At 50.8% G+C, this 11,456-nt stretch overlaps 1 long non-coding RNA gene across 4 annotated transcripts in view; it reads right to left on the bottom strand.

Annotated features, from left to right (window-relative positions):
* LOC149444992 (uncharacterized) overlaps positions 1-8,652 on the bottom strand; it is a 31,240-nt gene extending 22,588 nt beyond the window's left edge. For 2 of the 4 annotated variants that reach the window (XR_016306492.1, XR_016306489.1), the window contains exon 1: positions 8,334-8,642. This is a non-coding gene — a long non-coding RNA (uncharacterized LOC149444992). Of the gene's footprint in view, positions 1-3,846; positions 6,810-8,333 lie in introns of those variants that run through there. The other 2 variants (XR_016306491.1, XR_016306490.1) reach the window with 2 other exon arrangements.
* Positions 8,653-11,456: the final 2,804 nt, after the last annotated feature.

The following is an 11,456-nucleotide window of genomic DNA, read 5'->3' on the forward strand; positions in this document are numbered from 1 at the left end:
CTTTGACAACAAAAATAAACATATCAGTTATTTGGAAGAGCATCAACCCCAGCACTGCCCACATATTCTACCATGGACAGGAATACAATCAGTTTGATTTGTAATTCTGAACACTTGACTTCTTATGAGCAGCTCTCATATTTCCGTTGTCTTTAGGGTGCATTTATTTTACATTACAATTTAAAGGAGGATTGAAGTCTACACTCAGAAACCTGCAAGTTTAACCACCTATCTACCGGGCACTTATACCCCCTTTGTGCCCCGGCCAATTTTCAGCGCTGTCTCACATTGAATGACAATTGCACAGTCATGCAACATTGTACACATATGACATTTTTATAATATTTTTCACACACAGAGATTTTTTTTTGTGGTATTTAATCGCAGTTGGGTGTTTTATTTTTGGCACTATAAACAAAAGAAGAGCAACATATGCAGCAATGATGGGCACTGATAGGCGGCGCTGATGGGCGACACGGACAACCAGCCCTGACTGCCGAAGCTGAATGGGTGGCATTGATGGACGGTACTGATGGGGGCCCTGCTGGGTGGTACTGAAGGGCACTGATCATCAGTGCCCTGATGATCATTGCCGATCTCCTCTGTGACAGCTGCCAGTTATCGGCAGTACTTTCTGCACGCTGTGACAGTGTGAGGAAAATGCTGCCGATAACAGACAACTGTATTTACACAGTGAACTGTTGTGTCATTGGACGCAGCTGATCATGTGGGAAAAGGCTGCTGTGATTGGCCTTTTACCTCATCATGTGATCAGCTGTCTCCGTAGGACACAGCGATCACGGAGATCGCCGGGTGCGTGCCCCTGATGGTGCGCGGGGGGCACATTCTGGGAGGACGTCATAAGACACCCTCCCAGAATTAGGTAACCGCGCTGTAGCCGTCATTTGGCTATATCACGGTTACCAAGTGGTTAAAGGATAAGCTCACCTTTTGTAAAAAAAAAATAAAAAATTAAAAATGCACGTTTTTTTTTTTTGCAGCCAACAAAAATGTGCATTTACTATTTTTGTACATTACATTCTGTAAAGTATTGCACCTGTGATCAGCAGATTGTGGGTGCAATGCCCGGATCCTGCAGACCCACAATAAGCTGTCTGCCCGTACTCCCATATGTCAGAAAGTTCCTACACTGCAGGAAGAATCAATGAACTACAAGAGTGCTCATCAGTGTCCTCGCAGCTCATTGAGAACTACAACCTGTCAGCCACAATGGCTGACAATACTTGTAGTCCGTTCATTCAAGGAAACTGAATGAATGACGTGGACATGTGGGTGGAGCCCTGAAGGGCCACACTGTTTTTAAATTGTGACAGCGGGTGAGGGAAGAAGCCCACTGTCATGGAGAGGAGCGCTGGTGGCGGGAGGTTGGGGAATAGGAGCATGGTAAGTGTTACACCCCAAATATGGGTGACATGCTCCGAAAGGTGCTTAGATCCTTTCATTTCTACATTGTTTTTGTTCAACCAGAGTGGCTCCAGGCAGAAAAGTACAACCTGAAGATGAACTGCTGAAAAACAATCTGGAATACATAGAACAGAGACATTTTACCTGCCAAAAGATTCTTTATTTCTGTCTGTCCAGTTCTGAGAATTTCAAAGCTCTGTCACACTGCACAGCTCTGTCTAGCAGGGCAGTAGACCTGATTTTAATCTGCTGCAGTAACTTACAGTTCTTGCTCCTCCCTCAGTCTGAATGGATAGTGAAAGAAGCAGTAGACTGATGAGCTCACACCCGTCACTCTGCTCTCTCCTCCTAACCGCATGCCCCTTACACGAGTATTGCAGCAGAACTGATTCACTTCTTGTGCTGCGGCTTCTCTCTGGTCAAATCTGAACTCTGCTGTACAGGGATTTTAAGAGTCAAATATCAAGTCAAAGTGTAGGCACTTGCATCATTCAATGTAATAATTATATATAAGCAGTAGACGAGCACATAAATGCTGCATTCTAGTCCATGGGGCGTCATTTTAAATGACTCATTCAGGGCAGAGAAATATTTTTTAAAAATGTGAGAGCCCATAAAGCTGCCCGTACATTTCACCTCCCACAAACCTATATGGATCAGGCCATATGAGCAGAGATGCAGTATGGATCCTTTTTATGCAGGATCTTTCAGCTAGCAAGATCCTGTAAAAATGTCGGCAGCCGTCAAAGGACAAGTTCACCTTTCGTAACGTTAAACCCAAACTCAGGGTGTAAAATGTAATATGTTGTTATGATCAGACTGGGCCCTGTGGGGGATCTTCTCCCCTCTCGCTGTCAAATTTTTAAAACCGTGGCCGTGTAGGGCTCCGCCCACACAGTCACCTGTGGATGAGAGACTACAAGTCCCAAGAGCCTTAGCGGCTGTCAGCTTTAGTCCTCAATAAACTACTACTGTGCTGTGAAGTGCCGTGGTAGTTCATTCATTTTTCCTGTCAGTATATCTGTTGGCTCGTACATCCCTTTACGTGTAAGAAGATATACTAACAGATCTGCAGGAGACCCGCATGGCGCTGGCACAATGGTCTACGGGCTCCTGCAGACAGAAATAAGAAATGCACATTTATTTTACCTGCAAAAAAAAAAAAAGTGCAATAATTATTGTTTTTTAAAAGGTGAACTCATCCTTTAAAGGATACAGTCACCTTTTGTAACGTTACACCCATATTCAGGGTTACAATCACACCAGCCCCTGCACCCCCCCCCCCCCATCACCGTTGTATCTGCTAATGGGGGATCTTCTCCCCCCTGCTAGCTGTCAAAATGTAAAATAAAAACTGCTATGCGGGGCTCCGGCAGCGTCACTCATTCACAGTATTCTGTGAATGGGAAAACTACAAGTCCCAGCAGCCTTTCCAGTTGTCAGTTTGTGGTTTTCAACCAACTATCACGCCAGTCCACAGCACCATGGTAGTTCATTGAGCCTTCCTGTCAGTAAGTATCTGCTTGCCCATACGGGATGTACAAGCAAGCAGATTCTGGCTGTGGTGGGAGCACAGCCTGCCTGTCCTCCAATGGGCAAGATTTATTTTTAATAGTAATGGCGGCGATCAGCAACTTATAGCATGACTGCGGCGGGCATTCTGACACTGGGGGGAACTGACTTGATGTCACTGACATCCCCAGTGACACCAATACACTGATCAGTGCTAATAAAAAGCGCTGACACTGTACTAATGGCACTGGTCAGGAAGGGGTTAGCATGTGGGGCGATCAAAGGGTTAACTGTGTGCTGTGTAAGCCATGCAAAGCATTGTGCAGTAGCTGACAGGGGAGAGCACTGTATTGTTTACATACAGTTCTCTCCCTCCGTCAGTAATGCTCCTCAATCACCGGGACCCGGTGACTGACAGCTAAGGCTGCGAATAGCTGCACGGGTAGGGGCGTGCACGGCTCAGAAATGCAAAATGACGTATATATACAGGTGATTTTGCGCACCCCTGCCGCCCTGTAGCAGTATATCTTCTATAGGGCGGCAGGAAAGCGGTTCACTGAAAGTACAAATACGAGGTAACCTGATAAGACTTCTTTTCTGATCTTCTGGAGTTTAATGGACACTAGCTAGATCAAAGCTGAGCACATAAATCTTGAAGATCTGAACTTCAGCTTCCCTTCAGTCTTACACAGTTGTACAGACTTCTCTGCTCTACTGACATGGCATGATTTCACTGCACACTGAGCTTCTCACAGTGTGCATCACAAGTCAGAGCCCACCTTATTTCCTTGCTGGAGGACGTCAAGCATCTATTCTTTCCTCCCCGGCCTTCCTGTCCCTGGTCCACCCTTTTCATTCATTGGATTTCACTTTCAATCATGAAGATTCGGCATCACATGTGTGCATTACCTGGAGTGATTTGTGTGCCAACCAAGCCTGCCGAGAGTGCCACTGCTGAGAGACGGACATCCAACCATCAAAGCATTTTGATTTTTGCACAAATCGTCCTAAGAGTCAGCCCACTGCTTGTATCAGAACTGAGGACCTATGAGAGGAGTACTGAGGCAGGGTGCTGTGATCATTTCAGAAGGCCAGCATCCCACTAGCACCTCTCACCAGCCATTGCATAGGGAAGCACAGAGACCCAGTGATGTCTAAACAAGCTATATAGTGAAAACAGAAAGTTTCCTTTTAAAACTCATCAGCATGTTGATGGGGATGGAAAGACTTCAGCTTCAAAGGAAACCCTGAGGAACATATCGAGGTGACCCTTTCTTCTGAGAATTGTAGTACCCGCCATGATACTTTGGATCATCCTTCACAAGTACAGAGATGAGGAATTCTAACAGTTTTCTGACATTCACAGCATGCTTGTTCCAGGCATTGAAGCCAAACTACCAGGCACATAGCATTTTCAGAAGACCAACAATGGCCACAAAAGCAGACCCATACTTCTCATGACAGGTAGACTTTGAAGGAAACGAATGCATGAAACAATATGGAGATCATTATGGAACACTCTGAAAATGCTATTTGCCTGGCTGTCTCTAGAATCCATACTTTGAAACACCAACTTGAAGCCAGCATGCAGGTTAGAAAGCAGGGATGCACCGATACCATTTTCTGATCGGCCAGTACCGATACTTTCGGTCAAGTACTCGCCGATACCGATTGCCGATACTTTGTGGTGCGATGTGCGTCAATACAAAATGTATGAACACAAATTGCACCACAAAGACCAGCATGCAATGTGAACAGGAATGCAATTTCTGTCCAAAACAAATGCGGTTTCCCCACTGGACAGGAGCGGTGAAGGGAGTTTTCCCGCAGCGGAGAGTGGGCATGTGGGGATGTATACCATGGTGGCAGATACTCCATATTCTCAGCGGTAGGAGAGGAGACAAAGACGCCGACATCTGAAATCCCTGCCGATTTCTCTCCTCACCTTGCAGCAATGACAGTTCAGGCTAGAGGACTATTGATGTCACATGGACGGTGCTGACCAATCAGATGCCACAGGGATGTTGGATTCCTATCTCCTGACGCCCGGGACATGTAGTTCCGGGCGCTGGGCAGGTAGTTTCATTCTACCTTTAGGTCTGCTGCGGGCAAGCAGCAGGGCTCACCTGTCAGGTGAGGCAATAGGTGGCAGCGCTGCTGTTGACTGCGTTGCACAGTGCCAGCCTCTCCGCACCCCCGTCGTGTGCTCTCCCCGTTGGGTAGAGGGGAGGGAGAAGAGCGGACGAGTCCCCTCCCCTTCTTGTGCTGACTCGGAAGTGACGTTATGATGTCACTTCCGGGTCCCCGTTGAGAGATTGTAGAGCAATCCCCATAGGAACAGAGGGGAGACATCCAGAGTCTTTTAGACCTTGGATGTCTCGAAGAGAACCTGTCACCAAAAATCATCACATAGGGGAAGTTGTCCCCGTGATTAAAAAAAAACTTTTTTTTTACAATTATAAACAATGAAAGTTACACCCAAGCACATGCCATCCCCCCAAAAAGGCCGGCACCCCCACACATACAAAAACGTACAAAACGTAAAAGCACACGCTGGGACGCCTACGCATCAAACCGTCGATTGCGATACGTTACATATCGCCGCGCACGCCAGAATGAGAGCGATAATTCTAGCACCAGACCTCCTCCGTAATACTAAACTGGTGACCTATAAAGGAGCTTTAAAAGTGTCACCTATAGAAAATACAGGGTACTGAAGCTCCTCGCCATTTCACAAGTGCGCACAAATTTAAGGATGACAAGTTGGATATCTATTTATTCGCTGCAACCTCGGCTTTTAGATTTTACAGAAAATAGGGTCATTTATTGCTTTTTTTGTGCCCTAAAATTAACATACTTGTATTTTTTACTGAAATTTTGCGATAATATGGGACATAAAAAATTGGAACTACCACTATTTTATTCTCTAGGGTCTCTGCTTTCAGGAAATATATATTTGGGTGTTATGCCATCTTCAGGCTTAAAATGATTTTTTAAATGTGTGCAAAAATGGCAAAAACGTCTCTGGCAGCCAAAGGGATAAAGTATAAGCCCTGACCCACCCATTCCTGACGAGCAGCCAATCGGTGCTCAGTACACTGCAAGGTCTCTCTCCTCCTTGCTAGTCCCCGGGTGCAGTGCTGGAGAGAGGGGGGGGGAGGGGGAGGAGATAAACAGCGCAATGTTAAAAATATGACACGTTTAAGTCGCCATAAAGTCTCTTTTGCTTTTAAAACAAGTAGATTGTCATGAGGGACAAGTAGATTGGGGCCCCGATTTAGTCCCTGGACACGTCGTTTATCAAACATTTCCACCCCCCTGTGCCATCTCGCCCGTACTGTCATCGCTGCAAGGAGAGGAGAGAAAGCCGCTTCACAGGTCTGCAGATTTGAAATCCCCACAACTATCTATTCTCTCCTTGCAGCGATGACAGTCCGGGCAAGGCGGCTTCTGATTGGTCAGCACCGTCCATGTGTCCATAACAGGAAGTGAGAGGAAATCCATGCAAACTGGACCCCCCAGATCACCAGAACTAGTGTCCCCATCGGAAGATTTCCCCTCTATCACTTTTCTGGGGACAACCCAAAATGTGGGATCGTCTTTCCCATTCACTTTGGATGATGATGGTAAACAGGACAAACAGAGAGGGGGGATCTCCCCAACAATGGGGGCACAGACAGCAATAAACACTGACAGGGGCTCCAATCATCTCCACTCCATCCAAATCTAAACATGACTTTCCTTTACTTATTTCATTTCTTTTAATATTTAGATTTGTTTTCAGTATTCCTCAGTGATTGTATGACACGGATCTCTTTATGAAGAGTGGGGGAGGGGCGGGGAAGTGATATTTGGGGGATTATAGCTCTGTATTCATTTCCTTTATGAATGGCTGATATGGGGGGGGGGGGGTCTGGCACAGCTGCTGGGGGGATTATTGGGGGGGTTTCTGCACAATGCTGGGGTACTATAGAATGAATACATGGAGAGAAATGAGATGTATTCTGTGCAGGCATGGGGGGGGGGCAGAAACACTGGAGGGGGGGATGGGGGAAGTTGTAGTAACACTGGGGGGGCAGAAATACTGGGGTGGAGGACAGATACACTGGGGGGATGGGGGCAGTTGTGGTAACACTGGGGGGGGGGGATGGGGGAAGTTGTGGTAACATGGGGGGGCAGAAACACTGGGGTGGAGGACAGATACACTGGGGGGATGGGGGCAGTTGTGGTATCACTGGGGGGGGATGGGGGAAGTTGTGGTAACATGGGGGGGCAGATACACTGGGGGGATGGGGGCAGTTGTAGGAACACTGGGGGGGGGATGGGGGAAGTTGTGGTAACATGGGGGGCAGATACACTGGGGAGAATGGGGGAAGTTGTTGTAACATGGGGGGGGGGGGGGCAGAAAAACTGGGGGGGGGGAATGGGGGAAGTTGTTGTAACACAGGGGGGGGGGCAGAAACACTGGCGGGATGGGGGAAATTGTTGAAACACGGAGGGAGCAGAAAGACTGGGGGGGGGGGGATGGGGGAAGTTGTTGTAACACGGGGGGGGGCAGAAACACTGGGGGGGGGGGGGGGATGGAAGAAGTTGTTGTAACACGGGGGGGGGGAAGAAACACTGGCAGGATGGGGGAAATTGTTGAAACACGGAGGGAGCAGAAAGACTAGGGGGGGATGGGGGAAGTTGTTGTAACACGGGGGGGGGGGGCAGAAACACTGGGGGGGGGAATGGGGGAAGTTGTTGTAACACGGGGGGGGCAGAAACACTGGGGTGGAGGGAAGAAACACTGGGAGGAAGGGGGATGTGGGTAGTTGTTGTAACGGGGGGGGGGGCGGGAACACTGTCGGGGATGTGGACAGTTGTGGTAACACGGGGGGGGGGGAGGATGGGGGCAGTTGTAACACTAGGGGGGGCAGAAACACGGGGGGGATGGGGGCAGTTGTAACACTGGGGAGGAGGGCAAAAACACTGGGGAAGGGGCATTGGGGAAGTTGTGGTAAAACGGGGGGGGGCAGAAAGACTCGGGGAGAAGGTGGGGGCGCTTGTAGAAACACTGGGGGGGCAGAAGCAGTGTGGGGGGAAATTGTAATACGGGGGGGCACAGAAAAACTGGGTGGGGGGCCATTGGGGAAGTTGTGGTAAAACAGAGGGGCAGAAAGACTGGGGGAAGGTGGGGGCAGTTGTGGTAACACTGAGGGGGGGCAGAAACACTGGGGGGGGCAGGTTTGGTAAAACTGGGGGGGGGGGGCAGTTGAGGTTACACTGGGGGGGTCGAAGCTCCAGGTATGTCCCCCCCCCATCATTTATTTGTCTCTCAATAGATAAAATCCCCCCCACATCATCCAGCACTCCCTCAGCCTCTTCCTCCTCCCCACCCCCGGCCTTCTCCTCACCTGGGCTCCCCCGGTCTCCATCTTGCCCACCCCGGACCCCGTTTCTCTCAGCTCCCGTCTGTCTCCTCCATCCCTCCTCGGGCTCCTATTACTCTCTGTGACATCAAAAGATGGCTGCCGAAGGAAAGCCATGTCTATAACGTTTAATGGAGCTGATTGGGAAGGGAGACACCTATGGCGGGGAGCGGTATTACCGCCATGGAACACATACAGGCACAGTGACATCTGGAGGCAGAATTTAGGAAAACCCACTAAAGTCACCACAACACTGATTCATTCTATGGGAAAATCAATAAAATAGCAGATTTAGTTTGGTTTTCAGTAAAAATATGTAGGCCCGAAAAGTGACGCTGTGATTGGCAGAGTGATTAGCTCCACCTCCAGGGCTCTGATTGGCAGAGTGATTAGCTCCGCCTCCAGGCTGCCTCTGACCTCACTTCCTTTCTGGTTGTTGAGCGATACAGATCGTCAGAGCGGTTCTCCTGCAACTGACTGCGATCATTAGCATTTCTATTGCTGATATCATTATATTATTCTTTAGTAGTGGGAAATATTTATATTTTTAGCCACTTTGAGGTCATCCAGCACCATCACGATGCCACGACCTTCACGACGCCCATCCCGTGGAAGGTCTTCACATCAGGTGAACGGAGGGTCTCCGATCGCCCATCGGACGAGGTCCAGGGTCCAACGTCATCGGAGACGGGAGGAGGCCTCCACCCACCGCAGCCGTTCACCAAGAGAGCGAGCCCGGGCCCCTGAGCACCCTCCACCACCGGCCATGGAACAGCGCGCCGGGGCCCCTGAGCACCCCCCAGCCATGGAGCAGCGCGCCGAGGAGGAGGTAATTCTCTGTCCCATCTGTTTGGCAGGTTATGAAGATGGAGAGGACACGACCATCCTGGCCTGCGCTCACGAGTTCCACACCAGCTGTATCCACCGATGGCTTGAAGAGAGCGCCACCTGTCCAATCTGCAGGACTGCTATTCCCAACCAGCAGGACGACCAGCCACTCCTCCCTGAGGACATACAGGAAGTCATGATTGAAGACATCCAGTTTGGATATGAAATAGATGAAAATGGTGATGTAGACTTGCATGTCATTGTATTCCTCAGGGTGCAGGTAATGTAAATGGGAACTGTTACTGTGTACAGTGTATATATTTTTAAATTCTTTATATATTATTTTTAATATTTATATTATATATGTTACATGTTTATCTGTTTTAGCCTTTAAGTAGTTATTGTATTAATGCTTTGAGAAAAAAACAAAAAAAAAACAAAAAAAAAATTTAAAAACCAAAAAAAAAAAAAAATTTATTATTATATATTTTTAGATGTTTTATGATTATAGTAATGTTAACTAATGCTTTGCAACGATGGGGCGCTATTCCCCCCCCACTGACACCAACGATGGGGCGCAATTCCCCCCCACTGACACCAACGATGGGGCGCAATTCCCCCCCACTGACACCAACGATGGGGCGCAATTCCCCCCCACTGACACCAACGATGGGGCGCAATTCCCCCCCCACTGACACCAACGATGGGGCGCAATTCCCCCCCCACTGACACCAACGATGGGGCGCAATTCCCCCCCCACTGACACCAACGATGGGGCGCAATTCCCCCCCCACTGACACCAACGATGGGGCGCAATTCCCCCCCCACTGACACCAACGATGGGGCGCAATTCCCCCCCCACTGACACCAACGATGGGGCGCAATTCCCCCCCCACTGACACCAACGATGGGGCGCAATTCCCCCCCCACTGACACCAACGATGGGGCGCAATTCCCCCCCCCACTGACACCAACGATGGGGCGCAATTCCCCCCCACTGACACCAACGATGGGGCGCAATTCCCCCCCCACTGACACCAACGATGGGGCGCAATTCCCCCCCCACTGACACCAACGATGGGGCGCAATTCCCCCCCCACTGACACCAACGATGGGGCGCAATTCCCCCCCCACTGACACCAACGATGGGGCGCAATTCCCCCCCCACTGACACCAACGATGGGGCGCAATTCCCCCCCCACTGACACCAACGATGGGGCGCAATTCCCCCCCCACTGACACCAACGATGGGGCGCAATTCCCCCCCCACTGACACCAACGATGGGGCGCAATTCCCCCCCCACTGACACCAACGATGGGGCGCAATTCCCCCCCCACTGACACCAACGATGGGGCGCAATTCCCCCCCCACTGACACCAACGATGGGGCGCAATTCCCCCCCCACTGACACCAACGATGGGGCGCAATTCCCCCCCCACTGACACCAACGATGGGGCGCAATTCCCCCCCCACTGACACCAACGATGGGGCGCAATTCCCCCCCCACTGACACCAACGATGGGGCGCAATTCCCCCCCCACTGACACCAACGATGGGGCGCAATTCCCCCCCCACTGACACCAACGATGGGGCGCAATTCCCCCCCACTGACACCAACGATGGGGCGCAATTCCCCCCCCACTGACACCAACGATGGGGCGCAATTCCCCCCCCACTGACACCAACGATGGGGCGCAATTCCCCCCCCACTGACACCAACGATGGGGCGCAATTCCCCCCCCACTGACACCAACGATGGGGCGCAATTCCCCCCCCACTGACACCAACGATGGGGCGCAATTCCCCCCCCACTGACACCAACGATGGGGCGCAATTCCCCCCCCACTGACACCAACGATGGGGCGCAATTCCCCCCCCACTGACACCAACGATGGGGCGCAATTCCCCCCCCACTGACACCAACGATGGGGCGCAATTCCCCCCCCACTGACACCAACGATGGGGCGCAATTCCCCCCCCACTGACACCAACGATGGGGCGCAATTCCCCCCCCACTGACACCAACGATGGGGCGCAATTCCCCCCCCACTGACACCAACGATGGGGCGCAATTCCCCCCCCACTGACACCAACGATGGGGCGCAATTCCCCCCCCACTGACACCAACGATGGGGCGCAATTCCCCCCCCACTGACACCAACGATGGGGCGCAATTCCCCCCCCACTGACACCAACGATGGGGCGCAATTCCCCCCCCACTGACACCAACGATGGGGCGCAATTCCCCCCCCACTGACACCAACGATGGGGCGCAATTC

Source organism: Staurois parvus, unplaced genomic scaffold (assembly GCF_062004578.1).
Source record: "Staurois parvus isolate SC_StPar_1 unplaced genomic scaffold, SC_StPar_1.0 ptg000754l, whole genome shotgun sequence".
In the NCBI taxonomy this organism is placed as follows: Eukaryota; Metazoa; Chordata; class Amphibia; order Anura; family Ranidae; genus Staurois; species Staurois parvus.